Source organism: Lissotriton vulgaris, chromosome 4_1 (assembly GCF_964263255.1).
Source record: "Lissotriton vulgaris chromosome 4_1, aLisVul1.2, whole genome shotgun sequence".
In the NCBI taxonomy this organism is placed as follows: domain Eukaryota; kingdom Metazoa; phylum Chordata; class Amphibia; order Caudata; family Salamandridae; genus Lissotriton; species Lissotriton vulgaris.
Genome location: NC_141691.1, coordinates 798518899 through 798544008, shown reverse-complemented (window position 1 = coordinate 798544008; position 25110 = coordinate 798518899). Strand labels below are relative to the sequence as shown.

Genomic DNA, 25110 nt, shown 5'->3' with positions numbered 1-25110 from the left:
AATACTGCTTCGATTTGAGTAATTTTTTTAGCTATCTAGAAAAGAATGTGTTCCCTTTTTGCAGGTAACTTACCAATGACTGAGTGTAAAGTCTGTGGTGTATTTTTCAGTGTATTCCCCTGGTGAGATGTATGTTGTGGAATCACTATTGCAGGTTGGACTGTGAGAGTCTGCATGACATATTGAACCAATTGTCTATAGATTTTGATTAACTCTTTAAGTTGAATTAGTAACTCCGCATCTAACATTTCTTCAATGTCAGAATGTGGTGTATTGCCGGCTAAAATCGGCCATGTGCTCCTGGTCTACCTAGTGGACAGAGCCTGGTAATGTGATTTAGATTTTTTAGGGTGCCTTTTAAACCAGAGCTCATGCTCCTGGTATATGAGTGGAATTTCAATATCCTTGAAAGGAATACATTCCTCTGGTGGTTCATCTTCTTTGTAGATGTGTTACTGGATTTGCTTCAGGGAAGACTATCCAAGAATAGAATACATCTGTCTGGTGATATTCATGTGCCTCTATCACAAAAAACTGCCCTACCACCTCTCGATGTTAGGTCATGTTTTATAAGATTTATAGTGATGACTTTCCTTAAATTTAAAAGAATGCATAAAGCATCCTTGTCGGTTCCTTGGAAACCTGTGCAGCTAAAAGCTGCTTCTGCTGGATCAGCCGCAGCTCCACCGGTTTCGGTGTTGTTGCCGTTATTCGACATTGTGTATTGAAAAATAGCAGAGCAAGTTTCAAGGAAATAAAGATAAGGTGCAAAATATTTTGGAACACTGTATCCTTCAACATTGAACAAACCAAAAAGCTAATACATAGGATTTTCGTCCTACTCAGCTATGGCGGATATTATTCTTTTACCCACTCCAGACGTCTATTGGAGTATTTACGGGAAAATGGGTCTCTGAGAACAGCACGACTGAGTTACTTTAGTGTCTAGCGTTAAATTAGTGCCATGCCCCACATTGGGCGCCATGTAGTGTAGTTCCTATATTCCCAAAAGGCTCTGCGCATTGGAATAATATACACTTCAGATTTGACATAGGACTGAGGTCAGCATGTCTCTATTGAGTATATTAAACTTAATTGTGTGTGCCGACTAACTCAGACGTCACTAGAAACTTTCTCGAAGAAACAAGAAGGGATTCGTTTCTGACAACCGCATAAACATGACAACTTTGTTTCCCTAGGACTGGAACAAATATCTTCAGAGTCGTGGACACAATAGATAACTATTTTACTCAGCCAATCGTGCATGCTTTGTTTCTACAGAGTTTGCACAGAAATAGAGAGACAGGCGTTTCAATAAAAAGGGTTTATTTAACAGTCTTCTTTCTCATGCAAGAAAGGTGAACTGCTACAATCGTAAGACAGAATGCGAAGTATAATGCGTACAGCAAGAACAGTAATATAAAATAATACTGTAATAGCATTGTCTATTGCTATGACATTTATAAAAATACATACATAAATAACACAGGCTAAAATACTCAACTGGTGCTTCTAAAATGCACCTACCCCAATGTACTTAGCCTAGGTTCAGTACCAGGGAATAAGTAGGTGCTGCTTAGCATAAATTTTGGTTCTGCCAAGAATTGCTAAAGGTTTCTCTAGGTTCTAATCAGCTCCATACCTTCAGACTGAAAGAGGTTGGTATCTCTGTCACAGGACTCGATTTCCCAACACCACGTAAGGGGAGTCAGAAACACTATAGCTGGATTCTTGACAGGAGGATGTCAGCTTCTCTGTCAGTGCATCAGCTGGAGAGTCGGCTTCCTTCGGCACTTGCTGTGGCAAGCTGTGTCGGGCAAGTAGGTAGTCGAAATGCACTGAACCACACTGTGCTTTGCTATAGCAAGTGAAGGTATATTTATACCTTGAAGGTGTTTAGGAATACCTGTATTGACGTAAAAGTGGGGCATATGAATGTCATGGATGAACCCCAAAGAATTAGTTGTTCATGCATAATAATGAGTTTCTTGGAGAAATCAATATCGAGGCTAGGGGAAGTCCCTTCTGCTTAAGAGTCTGGTTTTCCAAGAAATCGTTGTGACGTAGATGAATGGATGGAAGTAGCCAAGCCTGTATTTGGGTAGCATGGGCTATGCCAAAATAAGGACTGGATTTCTATGCCTATATAAGGGCAATGTGAATTATGCCTATATAAGGGCATGAATCGGGAAATTAATTCAGAATCTAAATCAACATACAACAACCCACTCAGTAGCTGGTTTTCCTGCCACCGTGCATGGTAATTTTTCCAGTTTTTCAATGCTCAGCACCTTATAGTCTGCTCCCCTTTGTGCCAGTTTCATCTGTTTATTAGTAGGACTGAATTCTGAAAACAGTGAGGTAGTGTTGAATAAACAGAAAAACAACTATTAAAGGAGGGTTGACCATCCTACCGTATCCTCTTGAACCATGTGCTGATAGAGGAGGATGGTCCAATTGACCACATTTACTGTTGACAGACTTATTTTGGTCTGACACTTCACTTTTTCTTTGCACTATCAATAGAGTGTATCTTTGCAGTAGCATTTTTTGGCCCTGAAGAATGCCGGTGTAGTTTCACCTGATGGCAGAAACATGTTGGCCTTATCAACCACACAGCAAAGTAGACAGTGATTTTGTCACACTGTTTTGCACCCTTTTTTAATATGACGTCCAGGTGAATAACAATAAAGGGATCTTTCTTTTGCCTTGACTGTCATTTTAATGTCACTCACTCATTTTTCACTGCACTGCACTGTACCAGCACCGCCAGTGGCGTGGACACTTCCATCTTGTGAACCATAACAGTGTGATATCTAGCCAATTCATCTGGGCATGGATACACCAATTTGGTTCTAGATGTCCTACATGACGAGGCTCCGCCAAGAGGGTGGGCTGATAGGATTTCTACCGTACATTTAGTGTCTATCGACCACTTGGGACTGGTTCAGTGCAATACCAGTGCGTAGTTTGTTTTCATTGAAGACCTTGAGGACTTAGCTTCTTTTTTCAGACCTTCTAGTTCGTTTTGTTCTTTATAGTGTTGATTAAACACCAAGGCACATAGGCTGCACGCAAGTTTTGTAGCGTTCAGCCTAATAGCATGATAGAACGTACTTGAGACTGACCATGTTGCAACATGACCAAGTCTTGTTCCATGATGTTTATGGCAGAAGACACAATGCTGTCCAATGAATATATCCTGGACGAAGAGTCGTTAACCCATTGTCTACTACAGCAAGAGATTTGTCTAAATTAATACGATCAATTTCTCGTATTCTTTCTGCAGTTTCTGCTTGGGTAACCTTCCATATTTCATTATAAGTAGCGTTGATACCGGCATATATGAAACTTTTTTGACGCAGTTTTCTTGGACCTAGCAAGAATTCCCTATGGTCTGGGGCTTCTTGAAGTAAATTTAAGTGTTGTTTCATATCCTCCAGTGTAGCTTTCTGTAGCCAATCAAGGCAAAGTTTCCCTACACTGTATGTTGTTACTACCCCTGGACGCTGTCTTTGCAAATAGCGTGGGTCTGGCCTATTGATAGTGAAACCCTGTGTTTTGTTCAGGAATCGATCTTGACAGTTGTTTGCGTCTGTGGGCCAGAGCAACCATTTGTTCCAATCTGGATCTGATCTTTTGTGATGCAAAATTGTATGTACGTCGACCTCCCCCTGTGTAGTGCTATTACTTGCAGGTGCAGGTATGGACGGAATGTTCATGTCTTTGATCTTGCTATCCCAAGGCAAGACATTTGCTAGACAGTGTCATTTAACAACAATATTTGCTCAGGGATGATACAGGCTCTAAACAAAGCTTCTACCCCTCCACTTGCCAATCTTTTGTATCCCAGACAGATTTTGTCTCAATGTTGTCTTTCCAAAAGTCGAAACCCTGTCTAGACAGTTGGGCTATAAAGGCTGCAGAATAAATCTGTTTTGTCTTGGTTAACATATTTTTCGTACCTGTCTTGTTCACATTTTTAAAGAAAAAAGTTTCTGGATTTGACAAGTTAAACCCCGAAAAATATGGAAATTTCTTTTCAAAAGTTTTTGAGCTACTCTTTGGAGGTGTAGGTTAATATTACCATTGGGTATACATAAATACATTTCTAGCTGATGCTGTTCTATGCAAGAAATGATGACCATAGTGGTTATATCAATACATTTGTTCATAGTCTGATGAACCCTCCAAATATTCATGATTTGTGAATACTGCAGACATTTCGAGATCAGACATCATGTTATTAACAGTCTTGAGGTCCCAATCATCAGAAAAGGTACTAGATGTAATAAAGTCACTTAATGAAATTTTAAAACAAGTGTGGAATCTTCAAGAGTTCCTACGGGCCAAAAATGTCCTAATCAGTTTTGTCCCAAACTATACCATCTGGAATAGGAGCGGCTGTGATATTCACCGCTGACAAGTCTCTTGCTTCACGAGGGGATGATTTGTGTGGCTGGAGAAGTAAGTTCACTCTTTTACTTGCTGTGTCCATTTGAATATATCTTTTATTTATCAGCATACCCAGAGTTATTACCAGAGCTAACCAAAGTAGAAAGAAGAATATTCCCAAAACATTCCATAGTTCAATCCATGATAAAACCAGATAAGTCTTTTTCAGGAGATGAAAACAATCTGTTGCTTGTTCTTTGAAAGTTCTTTGTGCTGGTGTTGTGTCAGGTTCGCTGGGATCCTCAGAAAACATATCAAAGTTAATGAAATAGCCAGAGACAGTTCAGTTAATGGGTGGAATTGTTTCAGGATTCGTTGAAATCGCTGGAACCAGTTGATCACTTGTTACTTCATTGTAGACAGGTGTATCAGGACGAACTGTTATTTGGGTTTCAAGAGGGACGAGCTCCATGGCTTTGTTGCTTAGTCCTTTATTTCTCACTGTAGATTCTTCAAAGGTTCTGAGTCTCTCAGTTTGAACCTCTTGGATTGTAGCCAGAGAAGTGCGTCTGCTACATTGTCGGAGTCCACTTGGCCTACAGCTTAGAATCGGCCACAAATTGTGGTTTGATCAGGTCGATGGACACAAATCTTTTCTCCTTGTTAACAGCAAGGGGTGTCAAAAGTACTGTTCTTGATCCGTCGATTGCTAGGACAGGCCCAAATTCCTTCTTGTCCACAATCTTTCCTCTGTCTAGATCACCAAGCTTTGGGATCCAGACAGGCCTTGCTGAGAAGGCTGTTTTTTCCCCAGTGGTGGTTGGCTTCAGGAACACGTTGTTTTGTTTCGATCTCAGTTCATTTAAATCCTGTAAAATAGACAAACGATCTTTGATATCAAATTCTTTATTTTTCACCAGTGTACCTTTTGTGTCAAGGTCTGGTACCAACATTCTAGTCCCAAATAGGATACACCCTAGAGAACTTCTTGGCAAATTGTTTAATGAGCGTTGGACCCCATAAAGATGTTTGACCCACCTTTCACCCGAACCTAATAACCTAGCTGCTATAAACTGCTTTATGTCCCTGTTTTTTCTTTCCTTAACAGAATTTCCCTCAGGATGGAATGGAAAAGAATACTGCAATGCTACGCCAAAACTGGCCATGGCTTTTTTGTAAGCTTGAGAGCTAAACGCAGGGCCCTGGTCAGAGTGTTGTGTGCCAATTGCATATGTGCCGATAAAGCCTCGCAAATCTTTTATAACAGTTCGAGCGTCAGCCGAGCACTGAGGCTACATCCTTAGGAACCTTGAACACGAATCCACTGCGACCATGATATATCTATAGTTACCATCCCTTTATAATGGACCACAGTGGCCCTCAGAGACGAAGCCCAATATAATGGTGTTCACCCTGTTCAAGTGCCTGTCCAAGTCATCGTCTGTCAGATAGATGTCATCGACATATGACAATTCCTCATCATCATAAATTTGTAGTAACTCTGTTACTCTTGCTGAGAATACCCCCTGTCTGTTCTTGAACCCTTGTGGGAGTTGACAAAAGTGACGCTGGGTCCCCATTATTGAGAAAGTGGTCAAATACCTACTTTCAAGTGCTATGTTTTGACAAAAGAAACCATTAGAAATATCTAATGTGGTTTTATATTTTTTTCGCACAATGTTATTCATTAATGCTGTACGGTGGGCATTTTGAACTGCAAATGTTTTACAACAGAGTTTAAGTGTCTGTAATCCAAAACTAGACAATATGTATTGTCTGTTTGGAAACAGGAAACAAAAGATTGTTCATTGATGAGGTGCATGTGTCAATCACCCCTTGGTATTCAAGTTGATGTAAGATCTCCCTGACCTGTTTTTTAGCTTCTTGCTTAACTGGATACTGCCTTTGTGCAGTTGGTTGATTTTTTAACTGGATTTCATTATGAGGTGAGTCCTCATCCCATCCTACATGATTTTTATATAATGCTGGGGCCCGGGCAACTGCCCATTTCCTGGCATATGTACATATTAAATGTACTGGAACATGGTTGGAGAAGGCTGGCATAATGATGTCTTTGCCATGTGGGCACTCCCTGACAAATTCTGGTGGTCAGTCCTGTTCTGCTAGAAGTATATCATAACCCTTTGAAAGTCTCTCCCAAAAGAGTGCTTTCACTTTTCTTGGTATGTGTCCCTCTATCTGGATTGGTATTTCATATAACGTTTGTGGAGAGCTAACCTGGTGTCTACAGTCTTAACTTGTATGCACCCATTCAAGCCCACTGTCTCCAGAAGTCCCTTCAGGTTCTGGCGAGCTATTATTACTTCTGCTGCACTGTCCAGCATTGTCTGAACCCATTATCCGTTCTTGAGTTGTGTTCTCAGAATTCTCGGCATGTCTGATCTTCAGACCCGCTACCTTCTTTTTGGAGTATTGAGGTTTTGGTTTGTTTTTCTGAATGTGTTGATGGTCTTTGAACTTCATGAGTTCTTCTTTTTGATCTGACCATCCTATTATTTCGGATGTCTGTTAAGATATCTGAAAGGTACGAGAGGAACGTGTATCAGTATCTTGATACCTATCAGGTTTTCTCAAAGTATCCCTATTCCTGAGGTTATACCTCCTTTCAGAGGGCTCCTTTTGAGGAGACCTACCTCGAGATTGAGATCGTTTCTCTTTTGAATTTTGTTTATTAGTTTCCCACTTCTTTTTAGAAGAGGTAGGATTCTGTTTAATAGAGTCCTTTTTAGGACCTACAGACAGTTGTGGTTTAACTGGTTTTCCACCCAAACTGTCTCTGCCTAATTCTTCGTAGGATTTTTAAGTTATTCTGGGTAGTTCGTGTAGATGATCTGCTACATCAAATTCCCTTAGTTTCTGGCGGATTGCCACTGATGCTGCTTCTTCTTTGATATTAGATAACATTATTGTTGAGACCTGGTCGACATTTTTCAGTAACTTCATACCTAAATTCAGAGCAGGCTCTGCCCCGTATTCATTTTGAATTTGTTTCAGGACATCAGGTATTACCGCAATAGATGGAACACCTAGGGGGTCATTAGGATGGCGGGCGGACTTTGCCCGCCCGTCATCCTGTCGGGGATTGGGACCGCCCACCATAAGGGCGGGAGTCCCATGGGTGGTATTAGGATGCAGCCGCCACAGTGGCGGCCGCATTCTGCATTTATAACATTGTGGCGGGCGGTGCTCTCTGCACCGCCCGCCACAATGCCATAAATGAAAGTATGCATTTGCATACACGATGCGGCAGGTACCCCCGTGTGCACCCCCACCCCTCCTTCAATTTGGGGGCCCGCAGGGGGCCCCCAAAGTGAAGACCGCATTGTAAAATGCCCATCATAATATGGCTGGAGGTGTCTGATAGACACCGCCACCCTATCATTCCTTTTCCTCCCCGGCCGCAAGGCGACCAGGGCCGAAAAGCAGCGGACAGTCCTTCCGTCCACTGAGGTCCCCCGCCATACTAATATGGTGGGGGGGAAAACGGGTGAGGATGTCGGGCGGATTGCCCCCGCCAGGCTGGCGGTGGCTATCGCCAGCCTGGCGGGGGCAATCCGCCCGACATCCTAATGGGCCCTCAAGTGTTTTCGTATAGATGGCAGCAAAGACTGTGCCCCAAGTGGTGCAATCTTCCAGATGTAATGTTATCCCCATTGTTAAACAGATTGTTAGGATTCTGTGTTTCTCATAAGGGCTAGTATTAGGAAATACCACTTAGTTTTGAGTAATTTTTTGAGCTATCCAGAATGGAATTTGTTCACTTTTTGTGGGCATTTTACCCATGACTGTGTGTAACGTCTGTGGAGTAATTATTTGCGTATTCCCTTGGTGAGGGGTTTGATTTGGAATGGTTAATGGTGGTTGGACTGTAAAAAGGCCGCATTACATATTGGACTAATTGTCTGTAAAATTGTATTAACTATTTTAGTTTAGTGAGTAATTCACATGTCTTCAATGTCAGGATGAGGTGTGTAGCCGGTTAAAATCGGCCATGTTGCTCCTGGTCTACCTAGTGGATCGAGCCTGGTAATGTGATTGAAATGTTTTAGGGCGCCTGTAAACCAGAGCTGATGATTCTGGTATGTGAGTGGAATTTTAACATCCTTGAAAGGAATTTATTCCTCAGGTGGTTCATCTTCTTTGTAGAATTGAAAGATTTTTTTTACTGGATGTGATTCAGGGAGTACTATCCATGAGTAGAATACCTCTGTATGGTGAGACTCATGTGCCTCTATCACGAAAACTGCTCTACCACCTCTAGGTGTTAGGCCATGTTTTATAAGTTTTAGAGTGATGGCTTGCCTTAAATTTTAATGGATAGGAATCGCATCCACATCTGTTTCAATAAAACCTGTACAATCAAAAGCTGCTGCGACTTTGTTGGTTACCGCTCCACCGGTTCCTGTGTTTGTGCCGTTTTAGGTCATTGTTTAATGAAAATTGCTGAGCAAGTTTCAAGGGAACAAAGATAAGGTGCACAATATTTTGAAACACTGTATCCTTCAACGTTGAACAAACTAAACAGCTAATACATAGGATTTTCGTCCTACTCAGCTATGGCGGATATAATCCCTACCCACTCCAGACGTCTTATGGAGTTTTATTAATAGGGGTCTCTGAGAAAAGCACAACTGAGTTACTTTGGTATCTAGCGTTAAATTAGTGTCTTACCAAACAGTTGGGCGCCACGTAGCGTAGTTCCTATATCCCTGAACGGCTCTGCACATTGGAATAATATACAGTATCGTTTTGGCATAGGGCTGAGGTGAGTATGCCTCTATCAAGTACATTAAACTTAATTACTTGTGTGTGCCAGCTAACTCAGAGGTCACTAGAAACTTCTCGAATAAACAAGAAGGGATTCGTTTCTGACAACCGCAAAACATGACAACTTTGTTTCCCTTAGAATCGTAACAGTCTCAGAATCGCGGAAACAATAGATAACAGTTTTACTCAGTCAATCGTGCAAACTTAGTTTCTACAGAGTTTACACATAAATATGTAGACGGGCGTTTTAATAAAAAGGGTTTATTGAACAGTCTTATTTCTCATGCAAGAGATATGAACTGCTACAATCGTAAGACAGAATGTGAAGTATAATACGTACAGCGTTAGCAGTAAGATTAAATAATACTGCATATTCATAAAAATACATACATAAATAACACAGGCTAAAATGTGAATACTCATCTGGTGGTTCTAGCTAGTTCTACCCTAGTGTACCTAACCTAAGTGTAGTACTAGGGAAAAAGTAGGTACTGTTTGTCTATAGTCTAGTTTAGCTATAGTTAGGATTGGTGTTGACAAGTTTTGCCAAAAGTCCCTCTGGGTTCTAGTCTGCTCCATACCTTAGAATGAGAGAGGTTGGAATCTCTTTCCGGGTCTGAATCTCTAACACCCCACAAGGGGAGTCAGAAACACTGGAGCTTGATTCTCTGCGAGGAGGATGGCAGCGTCTGGTCAGTGCGTCAGGCGGGGACTCGAATTCCTTCCGAACTTGCCATGGCGAGCCGTATCGAGCTGTGTAGCTGAGCCGTGGTTTACCATGGCAATTGGAGCTATATTTATACCTTGAAGGTGTTTATGAATGCCAGTGTTGACGTAAAAGTTGGGCAGAGGAACGTCATGAATGAACCCTAAGGAATAGATGTTCATGCATAATAAATGAGTTCTTGGAGAAATCAATAATCCAAGCAAGGGGAAGTCCTAAAGGCTTAAGAGTCTGGTTTTCCAACAACTCGTTGTGACGTGGATGGACGGATGTAGGTGGCCATGCCTGTATTTGGTTAGCATGGATAATGCCTAAATAAGGGTTGGATTTCTATGCCTATATACGGGCAATGCGAATTCTGCCTATATAAGGGCGTAAATCGGGAAACCTACGTATGGTATCTAAATCGACACACAACACTTCTTTTCTTCCTTGGTTAAGGGACCTCAAACAGTCCCTATTTGCATAGGCTCGATTCCAGACATAGCTTTGGCGCCTTTTATATTTTCTGATCTTGCCTGATCAATGTGCGGAGGATTAGGTCTAAATTCTTTCGTCTTTTCTCCTTTGCATTCAGACCCTCTAAAATCTATTTCAAAAACTAGGTCCACTAGAGCATAGAACTATGTGGGTCAATTGGGAATCTGTGCTAGAGTGTCTTTGATTTCATCCCGCAGCCCCTTTTTTTTCCGGCCAATATGCTTCTACAAGCAGCTTAATATTTTGAGCCAGATAAACTACCAAATTTCGGTTTCCTTGATGCAATTCCAGTAGTTCATTATCTGTGGCCTGAGATATTTTTCTCCTATCAAAAATTCGCAAGAATTCATTCCTAAAACGCTCAAAGTCATAAAAGAACGGTTAATTTCAGGCAAATATGGGCATCACCTAATTGGCTGCATCCACACTTAAACATGATAGAATAAAGGCAACTCCAGATTTCTGGGAATAAGGTAGGGCGGCACATGAAGTCCAAGGTACATTTGATCTGGGCCTTTTGTGGATCCCCACTGAACCTTTCTGGGGGGGCAAGCGGAATGAGAGGGGATACATTATGAATGGCCTGAGTCACCGACCTTTGCTGTTGTTCTTGTGCGGATGTGGATGTCTCTGAAGGAGATAATGGAGTAGCACCGGCCACTAAAATGTTTACCTTATGAGCTAATGTGTGGGTTTCCTGATGAGAAGCTACTACGTCTTGCCTCTGGGTTTTATTTTCCTCTCTCATCACTACTAATTTCCTTTGAATAACATCTAACATCTCGCCCAATGATTTTAAACTACAGCGTTCTGTCATCCTGTTCAGGAGGAAAATCTACGTGGGCACTTCAATATGTCAAGTACCTGGATTCTCCACAGGAGCAGAGGAGACGTAATCTACCAATTCCGTCCTGCCGGTAGTACCCACTAGGAGTGCAGTTAGGCCTTACCGGCAAGAGGAATGGGAAGAGAGAAGAGATTACTCCTACAGCTGTGATACTCTGGGGGAGGCTTCTGCTACCTTCTGACTTTCTTCTTTCGGAAGGAAGAGTACCAGATGCACAGAGAGATAAGGAGAAGGGGCAGTTAACATCCTAGCTACCATATACAGTAAGTGCTAATTGATTCAATAGACTTATTAGCTACCATGAGCCTTAGGGGGATTAGCTGCTCTTCTATGCAATATTGGACAATTGCAGTGGAGGAATTAAGAGGAATAACAATGCTTTACAGTTTCTTTGACAAATTCTTACTGTTCAGAGTGTTATGTTTGTAAAGGATTTTCCTCCTAGTATTAGGTTTGGTGCTTCTAATGGGTGAAATCCTTTTAGGAAAAACTGTATCACTGACTCTTATCACTCTCCAGAACATGGGCGCGCAAAAGGGGAGCTGGGAAGGAATGATAGGGTAGGTAAGAAAAGGAAAAGCGTCCCGAAAGAGAATGTTATGTGAAGAAGGTTATGCAGTTCAACAACCCAGGTAGAAAGCGCTCTTACTGTCTTACAGTGGATTCTCTGATGGCGTGAAGGTGATGGTTGAGTAACAGCTATACGAAAATCTTGGAGAGACACCTCTCTCCTAACCAGGGCTTACTGACCGGGCAGGTTGCGCTGAGGAGAGACATCACTCTCCAACTGAAAGTTGACTGCCGGGAATGGTTGAACTGAGCAGAGACGCCACTCTCTGACTGAAGGTTTACGTCCAGGACTGGTTGCTCTGAAGAGAGACGCCATTCTATGACTAAAGGTTTACTGCTGGGACTGGTTGCGCTGAAGAGAGATGCTGCTCTCTGACAAGACTGACTATCTAGAACAGAGTGCATTGAGGAGAGATGCCACTCTCTCAACAAGGACGGAGTGCCAGAAACTAGAATAGTTGGAGGAGAGACGCCGCTCTCCCAATGTCTTCTCGATACTCTGAGAGTCAAGGTAAGTTTAGAAAATTACAGAACTCCACAAGAAGCAAGAATTTTGTGGAGAAGTAAACTAGAACTCTCATCCTCACTATGGTTCTAATCGAAGTCCGTAGAGTAACGCTTGTGCAGCTTTCTTACCAACTAGTATTCTCGCGAGAGTTCCCAACAAGGAATGCCGAATCTTTCTACAAAAACTGCAGCCATCTTGTAATGTGGACTCCTCTGAGGACTCTATATGGTTGTCCAATGGTTAATCACTGAACTTTTAGTAAGAACTCTAAATCTGAATACCTGCCTACACCTCCTGGAACCCTGCATAATACATGCTGCATTAGTTAAGTTCCTGAGAGGCTCAAAAAATACTGTGAAGACATCAAAATGATCTATTACAAAACAACCTGGTTTTGCAAGGGGGCACCTGCGTTTTTGGTCATGGGCTCAACAGCCATCTAGGGAATCCTACCAGACCCCGACATTTCCGAACACCAGACACCCAAGGAAGTCCAGCGAGGTGTGGCTAGCATGGATTTCCTAACATTTTCTTACCCATATCCCCTGGAAACCTTACATTTAACTAAAAAGTCAAATTGTCCTCATATTTCTGTGTGGGAATGTTATGGGATCACTAGGCCGGCACACATTTCCTACAACCCACACTTCCTCCAGGTCTCCTGATAAAAATGCTACCTTACTTGTGAGGGTGCACCAAGTGCCCGTGATAGGGAAGGTCCCAAAACATATTGTGGAGGTATCAAAATGATGAATTACAAAACGACCTGGTTTTGCAAGTAGGACACCTGCGTTTTTGGTCCTGGGGTCGGTGGGCATATAGGGAAACCCCAGACATTTCTGAAAACTAGTCACCCCCGGGTGTCCATGGAAGTGTGGATCGCATGGATCCCCCAATGATTTCTTACCCAGAATACCCCGCAAACATGTAACATTGAATAAAACACTATTTTCTGTGCATTTCTGTGATGTAAACTACAGGATTTAGCAGGGATTCAAAAAATCCCTACCACCCAGTGCTCCCTCACTTGTCCCCATATAACGCTACCCCACTTGTGTACTTGGGCCTAATGTCATGTCAGGGATGGATCAAACAAGTGTCAGCAGTAGTCGCAAGCACTAGGCCAAGGCACACAAGTTGGGTACTATTTTTATTGGGAAAAGTGGGGAACATTAGGTGGTCGGAAGTTATTGGATCCCTGCACATTCTTGTAGTTTACATCACAGAAATGCATAGCGAATTCGTGTTTTTCAACGTTTCACCTTCGCAGGATATTCTGGGTAAGAAAACATTGAGAGATCAACACAAACAACACCTCTCTGAACTCCCCGGGATACCTACTTGTCGGAAATATCTGGGTTTAATATGTTTCCCTTCATGGTTGCTGACCACATGACTAATTATTACAGCTACCGCAGTAATCATTATCTACACAATACTTTTTTGGCCCTTCTGTGTTGTGGGCACCTGGCCCACCTACACATGTGAAATACAATTTTTATAGGGAGACCTGGGGAACACAGGTGGTAAGACATTTGTGCCAGCTCAGTGATCCCACAACTTTCCCACATGGAAATGTGAGGAAAATGTGTCTTTTTATAGCTTAATATGAGGTTCACAGGTGATTATGGATAAGAAAACATTGTGGAATCCACACAAGCCACCCCTACCTGGACTTCCCTGGTTGGCTAGTTTTTAGAAATGTCTGAGTTTAGTATCTTTCCCTAGATGGCCACCGAGCCTGTGACCAATTATGCAGGTGTAATAATTTTGATGTCTCCACAATACATTTTGGGCCCTTCCCTCTCATTTGCACTAGTCCCACCCATACAAGTGAGGTACTGTTTTTCTCAGTAGTCTTGGGGGAAAGCTGGGTGCTAGGCTTTCCGCCCCCAATTGTGTGCAGATTCCAGGACTTTTCCTAACAGAAATGCAAAGAAAATTGTTTTTTAGGCAATGTTTGAGATTAAACTGGATTATGTGTAAATAAAACTGGTGAAAGCCATGTACGTCACCCCACCCTGGACTCAACCAGGTGTCTAGTTTTAATAAAATTTGCTAGTTTGGTAAGTTTCCCAAGGTTTCGGCTGAGCAGGGGCCCTAAATACACAGCTACCCACAGCTACCCACAGTGCGAACAAATTACACAAGTGAGGCACTATTTTTCTTAGGAGACCTGAGGAAATGCTGGGTGCTATGAAATGTGTGCCTGCCGGCAGATTCCAGGAGTCTTCCTCACTAGAATGCAGAAAAAAATGTGTTTTTTAGGAAAAATTGGAGTTTGCATGGAATTCTTGGTAAAAAATACCTGGTGTGAGCCACGCAAGCTACCCTGCCCTTAAGTTCCCTGGTGTCTAGTTTACAAAAATGTAGGCTGGCTGAGCTGGGGCCCACATTCCACAGCAACCCACATTACTAAAAGCACATTGTTTTTCACAGGAAAAATGTGATGTATCGACTTTGTGTTTAGCGCCCTTTCCTGGCGCAGGCACTTGGCCTATCCACACAAGTGTGGCACCATTTTCCTTGGGAGACTGGGGGAAATGTGGGGTGGTAGGACATTTGTGGCTGCTTGCAGATTTCAGGAGATTTCATCATAGAAATGCAAGAGAAATTTGTTTTTTATCAAAGTTTGAGGTTTGCATGGGATTCTGGGTAAAAACACCTGGTGAAAGCATGCATGTCACCCCACTCTGGACTCCCATGGGTGCCTAGTTTTCAAGAATGTCCTAGTTTGGTAGGTTTCCTAGGTGTCACCTGTGTAGAGGCCCAAAATTCACAGCTACCTACATTGCAAAAATCACATCGTTTTTTCCACCTCAAAAATTTGATTTGTCCACATTGTGTTTGGCACCCTTTCCTGATGTAGTAACTAGGTCTACTCACACAAGTGAGGCAATGTTTTTCTATGGAGACTTGGGAGAATGCTGGGTGACTGATTGCAGATTCCTGGACTTTTCCTCACAGAAATACAAGGAAAATGGTTTTTTAGGCAGCGTTTGAGCTTTGCACTGGATTCTGGGTAAAAGAAACTATGTTATGTTATGTTATGTTATGTTAATGGGTGACTTATATAGCGCACGGCTACTCCAAGGAGTGTCCCGGCGCTTTCTGACCCATTACTGAAAAAGAAGAAGGATAACAGACATAACAGTATTATTGATTAAAAAGCCACGTTTTCAGGGCCTTTCTAAAGGCAAACAAATTGGAGATGTGGCGGAGACCAACGGGAAGAGAGTTCCATAGTCTGGGGGCAAGATGTTTAAAAGAGCGTCCACCAATTCTGGCTTTCTTAATGGGAGGCACCATTGCCAAGCCAAGATTTTCCGACCGGAGAGATCTGGTGGGCCTGTAAAAGGAAAGCCGTTTCCTAATGTAAGAGGCCCCTACCAGATGGAGTGCCTTGTGGGCCAGTGTAAGAGCTTTGAATATGATTCGTTTTTTAATCGGAAGCCAGTGCAGGGAGACTAGCAACTCAGATGCTCTGGCTTGCCGGGGTAGGCCGAAGATGGCTCTAGCCGCAGAGTTTTGTACAACCTGGAGTTTGTGCAAAAGATAATCCGGCAAGCCCAGGTAGAGGATGTTAGAATAATCAAGCCTGGAGCAAATCAGAGCTTGTACTGTCAACTTCCTATGGGCAACGGGGAGCATAGGAAGGAATTTACGAATCATTTTTAGCAGACCAAAACAGGTACCTGTGAGGCCTGTGATCTGCGTTTTCAAAGCAAGGGTGTTATCAATTTTAACCCCCAGGTTTTTTGCAACCGAAGAAGAGGAGGAAGGGGGGGACATGCTCACTGGCCACCATTCCTGCCAGGGCGGCTCTGCCGGACATCCGAAGAAAAGCACCTCAGATTTATCGGGGTTGCATTTGAGGCTGCTTCGCTGAAACCAGTTGAAGACAGCCCCAAGGCAACCACGGATGCTTTCCCCGTCAAACTCCGTGCCCTTCTTGCAGGTGAAGAGTAGCTGGGTGTCGTCAGCGTATGATATGATCTGGGCACCCATTGACTCCGCCAGCGCCGCCAATGGAGTCATGAAGATGTTAAAAAGGGTCGGGCTCAGCACCGACCCTTGCGGGAACTAGCGAGAGCCAGACAAGTTACCCCACCTTGGACTCCACCATGAGTATTGTTTCAAAAACATTTGCTGTATTGGTAGGTTCCCCTGCATGCTGGCTGAGCTCTAGCCCAAAATACACAGCAACCCACATTGCTAAAATACATTGTTTTTCACAGAACAAATGTGATGTGTCTATGTGTGTTTGGTGCCCTTTTCCAATGCAGGCCGTTCGCCTATGCCCACAAGTGCAGCACTGTTTTTCGCAGGAGACTTGGGGGCATGCTGGGGGTAGGAACTTTTTGGCTTCCTGCAGATTCCAGAACTTTTCGTCCAGAAATGCAAGGAAAATCTGTTTTTTTTAGACAAAGTTTGAACTTTGCACGAGATGCTGGCTGAAAACCCTAGTGAAAGCCACACAAGTGACTGCACCCTGGACTTCATTGGGTGTCTAGTTTTAAAAAAAAGTGTTGCTTTGGTAGGTTTCCCTCAGTACCGGCTGAACTGTGGCCCAAAATCCACAGCTACCCACATTGAAAAAACACATCATTTTCAGTGGAAACATTAAATTTGACTATGTTGTGTTTTGCACACTTCCCTGTTGCTGGCACTTGGCCTACCCACACAACTGAGGCACCGTTGTTCTCAGGAGTCTTGGGGGATCGCTGGGGGCTATAAATTTGTGTGTGTCTGCATATTCCAAGAGCTTCCCTCATGTAAATGCAAAGGAAATTTGTTTTTTAGGCAAGATTTGCAAGGGGTTCTCGGTAAAAAAAAAAAGAAACTTGTGAGAGCCACACAAATCACCCATTCTGGACTCACACAGGAGTCTAGTTTTCAAAGATGTGCTGGTTCATAGGTTTTTACAGGTGCCGGCTGAGCTGGGGCAAAACAGACACAGCTAGTCATTGGTTCTGGCAGCACCAGTTTCTGGAAGTGGGTGAAGTGGCACAAAGCAATTATCATTTTTTTAAACTATCCTGTAGCGTTCACTGCCTTGGCCTGCTGAGTATGTTCTAAAAAACTGTTGTCGGGGAGTTTCAATTTAGACACATGCATAAAAATGTGCTAGTGCGCATGGGTCGTTTGGCAGCAGTAAAAGTTAAAAAGTACGTGCTGACATGCTGCCAGTCCGATTCTCCAATAACTGGGGTCCTCTGGAACCGCCCACAAATGACGCTTAAAAACGTCACATTATGAAGTAGCCCAGTGTGTGCATGTTCAGTATTAGCCCTGTACTGCCAGGGCTGCTTGTCTATCATCAGTTGTCTTTTACCAGTGTGTCACAATGTGACAAAATTGTATGAGAGGGGTTGCAGCATTACCAGGCTGACCTGTCATGTACTCTAAACAGTTGCACGGGCCCTGTATCTGCGCCTCAAGTATCCTGCTTAGAGCCTTCCAGCAGAGAGGGCCTGATAGGGGATTTGACAAGTTGCAGCTGGGCCTCGATGAAAGCGTCACCGTGGGCTACTGCGGCACCAGACTACAAAACTACTGAAGGTGAATGGTGTTATCTTGGTTCCACGTTTAAATATCGATGTAAAATTTATAGTTTACAAAAATATCGATGTAAAAATATTGAATACAAAAATATCGACTTTCTATACTTAAACAGGTAAGTACAATAATATCGAATCAAAAACATCGAAGTAAAAAATTATAGATGTAAAAAATCTCGACTTAAAATATTATTCGACTTAAAATATTATATAACTTAAACAAAATATATTAAATAATATTAATATTTTTAATAAAATAAACTACATTTAATATATATGTTAACTAAATATAACAAAAAAAGTAATTAAAAAAGATAAACACACAAAAATGTGTACATATATAGTCGTCACATTAAGCTATTTTAGTTAAATTACACACAGTTGACTCTCCAAACAAAAGGCTCAACAGATTTATATATATCCAGCCCTACATGCTAAAATAGTCCCGTATGAGCCCAGATAGAGTATCAGGGGTATCACAAACCGGATTCTTTCCGGTTGGATAATCAAGGGTTCCTCAGGGGTGGGGGGGGAGGTTTTCACAAGGGGAAGGGGTTAGGCAAATAAAAAACAAAATGTTTCTCACCTCTAAAATGGCGGTTGATAATCTTATAATTAAACATTGGACTAATCTATCTTATTTTTGCAATATCAAACTGAATGTATCTGCAGGGCCCCTAATTAATACCAATAGATCCACCAATTATAAGTACCATTAAGATTCTCTCCTGGAACGTTAATGGCCTGCGCACCAGACCGAGAGCTAACACTATCATACAATATATTCGAGATTTTGGAGCGCAGGTCATTATTCTCCAGGAGACACATCTGGTTGAAGCAGAAATATTGGACATAGTAAAAAAGAACAGATGGATAGATTTGTCAGTTTCTACTTCTCAGACAGTCAATACAAGAGGGGTTGCCATTATGTTTAAAAAAACTATCACAACAAAGCTCTTGAAACAAAAGGTCGATCCTCAGGGCAGATGGGCAATCGCGGCTGTAACGATAGGGGGGTCAAATATTACATTGGTAGGTTATTATGGACCTAACTGTGATGACCCTTCGGTCCTGGCTACGTTGTTCTCTGAGTTGCTTCATTTTCCAGAACCCATGATAATAGCGGGAGATTTTAACATTGTGCTTGATCCGAAGTTGGATAAATCTACTTCCAGTCGCCAACAGTCACATTCTAAATCAAGAGATCTACTAATTAAAAATATGCATCAATACGGTTTTATTGATATCTGGAGGGCAAGGTCGGGTCAGAAGCCCGGCTTTTCTTATAGAAACTACAAGTATCGTCACAGATCAAGGATTGACTTCATATTGGTTAACAGAAGTCTGGAAAAGTTAGTAAAAGATATAACATATTTACCATCACACCTGTCCGACCACTCGGCTGTACTCATAAACCTCGAATTACAGTCTCAAACCGTGACAAGGTCTTGGACAATTGACAGATCTTTCTTACATCCTCTGAAGATCTGGAATATGTTAAGGTGGAGACGCAAGAATTTTTTTAATTCCACATTGGCTCGGCACGTTCTAGTCTAGTATGGGACGCTTTTAAATGCACTTTGAGAGGGATCGTTAAAAATAAAATTTCGTTCCGAAAGAAACAATACACCCAAGAGGTTACACTAATAGAGGCCAATATATTAAAAGCTCAATCAGACCTAGAAAACTCAAATAACTGCCCAGATCATGTTATACATGCAAAACAGGAGGAGTTAATAAAACTTAAAGGGCAAATGGCCTCAGTATTGAATCAGCGTATCCTGCAGAAGTGGGAAGCTAGTAAATTAGCAAATTTTGAATTTGGTGAAGGGGCAGGCAAACTATTAGCCTGGAAATCTAGAACAGACCAAACACGCAATAATATCAGCTCAATAATTTCTGATTCTGGTACAGCATCTTCGGATGTAGAAATAAGGTCAGTTTTCAAAGATTTTTTTCAGGCTATTTATAGAGAGGATAACAACATCGCCTCTATTGATGTACAAAACTGGCTCAACAAAATTTCCCTACCAGTACTTTCTAAGGAACACGCGACTTTATTGGACACCCCGATTTTGGTCGAGGAGGTAGCACTTGCTATATTAAATAGTAAATCTGGCAAGGCGGCGGGCCCGGATGGCCTACCGGCAGAGATATACAAAAATATAGCAGCAGATATTGCTCCTTTTCTTACCAAGCTATTTAACCAAATACTGGTAGAAGGCGATTTACCTCCCTCATCATGGAGTAAAGCTTCTATTACGCTAATATTGAAACCAGGCAAAGAAGCCACCGCCTGTGGATCATATCGTCCAATTTCAGTCTTAAACGCTGACTATAAGATTTTTGCGTCTATACTAGCCAAACGATTAGGACAAGTAGCACCTTCAATATTACACTCTAATCAAAAGGGCTTCGTTAAGGGCCGTCAACTCTATGAGTTAATCTATGATCTGATAGGCGCTATTGATATGGCAACTAACTCATCACAGCCCTTAGCTATTCTCACCTTAGACGCCGCCAAGGCTTTCGACAGGGTTAATTGGAAATACCTGTCGGGGGCCTTGGAAAAATTTGGGGTGGGGCGGGCTTTTTGCCGAGCTGTAGAATTACTGTATCATGAACCTTCAGCCTCGGTCTTGGTTAATGGCGGACTATCTGAACCTTTTACCATCACAAGAGGTACCCGCCAGGGCTGTCCACTTTCGCCCTTACTCTTTGATATTTATATGGAGCCTTTCGCCCAATTGATTCGTGAAGATATTAACATCGCTCCATTTAGATATAGAGATTGGGAAAAAAAAGTAGCCTTATATGCTGATGATCTCATGATTTTAACATCGGACATCAACACAGCGTTTCCATCAGTTATTAACCTGGCACAAAAATTCGGCAATATCTCAGGCTACGAAATTAATGCCACAAAAACTGAGATCATGTCATGGAACAGCATAAATGTGCCACTCCCAGTACAAATTCGGGACAGCATGAGATATTTAGGTATAAAAATCTTACAAGATATCAACCAGATTGCCCACACAAATTTTACTCTAGCAGCCAAAGACTGTAGGCACTTAATGAACTCTTGGAGACATCTTCCATTGACGCTCCTAGGCCGTTCTAATCTGGTCAAGATGTCCATCTTGCCTAGGTTGACCTTTATTTTCAACAGTTTACCACTATATTTTGAAAAGAAAATGATAGCAAAGATGCAGAGTGACATCACCTCATTTATATGGAGGAACAAGACAGCAAGAATTTCTTGGAATAAGTTGAGGCGTCGCAGGGAGAAGGGGGGTTTGGCCGGCCCCGATATTCAAATCTATGCCTGAGCATTTCAGCTGACACATGCCCGAATTTTACTTAAAACTCCATCGGATCAGGGAGTCGGCCACATGTTTTCAACACTGCTAAAATGTGAAGGTTTAAATCAGACGGGATTCTTATTTAAGTTTGGAGACCCTAAATTTTTTAAGAAAATTAAGTTGAAGACTGTACAGGGCCTGGCAAGAACTTGGTACAATATTAGAACTATAACTAAAATAGGCTATTACTCTAACGGCTCTCCTATATGGGACCTCCCGGCTCCACCGGAGTGGACTAAAGATGCTCTGACAAGTCCGCTAAAAGACGCTGGGATCTTAACTTGGGGAGATCTGTTTTTTGAGGGGGAATTGGTCTCCTGGGAACATCTAGTGAGTAAGGTAGGCCCCAACCTCTCTAGACTTAAATATCTGCAGATCTCTAGCTGGGCGACGGCACAAAAACCCGGCCCCACTAGCCGTCTACAGCAATCATTGGGAGACAATAGCCAACTAGAATCTTCTCTACTGGATAGTTCCCTAACAACAAAACAGGTTTCTCACTTTTATAACCTAATTTTAGAGGAAATAGACGGAGTATTACATCTTCCCGATCAACTATGGGGCTCACTATTGCCGGCGGTAAACCTAAAAGAATTATGGAAGACATCCTTCACTGTTCTATGGGACATTATTAAACCAGCCTGGCTGCGAAGAAATCATCTCTTTACCCTTCACAGGGCCTACTATTCTCCTCAGAGGTTGTCCAAATTTTCATCAGGCACACTAGTAGCTTGCCCCCGTTGTGGCCAGGTGGCAGCCTCGGATGCTCATATGTTTTATGATTGCCCTCATTTAACATCTTATTGGCAATCAATAAGTAACAAACTAACATCTTCAACAGGCACTACTGTGAATATAGATCTAAGCCTGGTAATTTTTGGAGTAATGGACCAAAAACGCAGTGCATACAACAACCTTTTGTTTTACTCAATCCTGGTGGCTCGACGGGAGATTTGTAGGCGTTGGAAAGAGGCATCCCCTCCGACACTACAAGACTGGAGTTCCTCCATACTTTCTATATCGAAACTAGATCTTTCTAGAGGTGGCAAACCAGAAAAAAGAGCTTTCTGGCTTAAACTTGACTGGTCTCAATGATTAAAAACTGGGTTTATTTATTTATTTATTTATTTTTTCCCCCAGTTCCAATGATTACGAAGCCATGTCGCACTTCCTTCGCTTATTCATGCTTGTCCTTCATAATTAAGGTCAATCAGTGGTATGAGCAGATGGTGGAATTTGGCTAATGGCAAGCATCATTCTAAGAGTATAAAAGGGTTGGTGTTTTATTCTGAAACTGACTTGGCTGTAGGGTCCTGGCGCATCCTCGTAACGATTGACCCCTACCAGTCCTGCACTGAGACAGCATGTCTATTTCTCAAGTTACACCTTTCCTAGTCCTCGGTACTGATGGACCTGCCATGGTTGAGATGAGGAACAAAAAAAAAAAATGTGTACATATACATATATTTACCTAAATACATGTTATTAACTATTATCTTTATTTCATTTATAAACTTTTTAAATTATATAAAAATAAAATATCTACATATATCAATAATTTAAAATAAAATAAAACATCTTATAATTAAATAAGTCATTAAACGATTATAAAAAAACATAAAAAATACATTTCATAACACAATAATTACATTAGCAGGGAAAATATTAGATAGCGGAGAGGTAAAAATTACTGTTCCCACTCCAGTGAGTGCAACAGTAGGGAAAGTGTTGGATTGCGGAGGGGGAACAATTACTATTCCTACTCCAGTGATCGCAATAGTAGGGAAAGTGTTGGACAGCGGAGGCATAAAAATTACTATTTTCACTCCAGTGAGCACAACAGTAGGGAAAGTGTTGGATAGCGGGGGGCGGGGGGGTAAAAATTACTATTCCAACTCCAGTGAGTGCAACAGTAGGGAAAGTGTTGGGTAGCGGAGTGGTAAAATTTACTATTCTCACTCCAGTGAGTGCAAATCAGGGAAAGTGTTGGATAGCGGAGGGGTAAATATTACTATTCCCACTCCAGTGAGTGCAACAGTAGGGAAAGTGTTGGATAGTGGAGGGGCAAAAATTACTACTCCCACTCCAGTGAGTGCAAATCAGGTAAAGTGTTGGATAGGGGCGTGGAAAAATTACTATTCCCACTCCAGTGAGTGCAACAGTAGGGAAAGTGCTAGATACGACACTAATAAAAAAAAAAAATAACATTTTTAATAAATTTAATTTCCATTAGTAACATAAATAATATTGAAATTTAAATCTAATATTATTAATAAAGATAATAAACATTCATTAATTACACATTGTTTAGCACTATAACATCCACAACACAAACCTCAAATTAATTACACAATTACAATTACTAATTACTAATTAATTAATACACATTAATTAGAAATTATTAACATAAATAATATTGAAATTGAAATATAATATTATTAAAAAAGATAATAAACGTTCATTAATTACACATTGTTTAACACTATAACATTCACAATACACACCTAAAATTAATTACACAATTACAATTATTTATCATTAATTAATACAAATTAACAAATAATCATTCAAAAAATAAAAAATAAATTACTTCCCACCCTTTTAACCATTTACACCTATAAACACCACAACACACACCAAAAATTAAACAATTACCATAATTAATTCTTTGAAATGAATTAACTAATTACCATACAATTATTAATTAATAAATGTACACATTTAACTCAATAACATCACAATTATACAATTATGAAGAAATATAAATTTTTCAATACATTTCATATAATTAAATGTATTAACTACTATAATTAATAAATGCAATCTATATAATTAAATTACTTCCCACCCTATACCCCTATAAACCCACAACCCGCTACAGAACTAACAATGCTAAATTGTATTTAAAAAAAATATATTACCTACTAAAACTTTAACACATATAATAAATATACAAACAATTCTCATACAAAATACTAAAATATATATTATTAATGATAAATCGATATTTTTATCAACTATATTTTTGTAAATGATATTTAACACTTCAATGTTTTTGTAATCGGTATTACTTACCTGACAATCGATATTCTAGTCCACTATATTTTTTCCATCGATATTTATAACCCACAATATTTTTGTCTCAATATTTATGTATATTGGTATTTATACATTGATATTGTAGCTCTATACCATTATCTCTACTTCGCTGTAGTGTCGAGATCACTTATTCTCTCATCCTCTCTTCCTTCTTCCTTTTTCCCACTGTCCTTGGCTTGTCACTATCTCCTTTTCTCGCGATTTTCTCTCTCTAGTCCTTCTTTCTAGTAGATGCAGCAGAGACAATCCGGGATGGTGAATTGGCATGGATACCTTATGTTGAAGAAAAGTTATAGAAGCCTAAGAGCAAACTGTCCCAAATAGACAAACAAAAGCTTAGCACAGGGGTGAGGCTAAGCAGCAAAAGGGTTAATTCCTGCCAGTTTTTCTATACTTCCAACAGAGCACACACACACACACAGGCGAGCACTGTAAAACCAAGCAGAAGAATATAAATCAAACAAAAAATGTTCTCTATTTAAGTATGAAAAGACAGGTTGAAAACTGACAAACGTTAAGGTAATCACATTTAAGGAAAACCTTTTTGGTCTTCTACCAGCTTGGAAAAATGCGGGTCACAATCAGCACAGACAGGAGCAGGGAGACGTCAAGGCATATACATTAAAAGTAAGGAAAGTGGCCAAACTTGCCCCGACAATAGGTATTTTATAAAGAAAAGGACAGCGGGCCTAAGCACCAAGTAAACTTCACACAGGTCTTGCACTCTACAAAAGTGTACTTCCAAGGAGTGCATTAAAAAAGATCAGGTTGTT

General features: G+C 41.2%; 1 protein-coding gene across 1 annotated transcript in view; it reads right to left on the bottom strand.

Annotated features, from left to right (window-relative positions):
- LOC147722600 (glutamate decarboxylase 1-like) overlaps positions 1–25110 on the bottom strand; it is a 1148213-nt gene that overhangs the window by 1104673 nt on the left and 18430 nt on the right. The gene's annotated exons all lie outside the window — the stretch shown is intronic.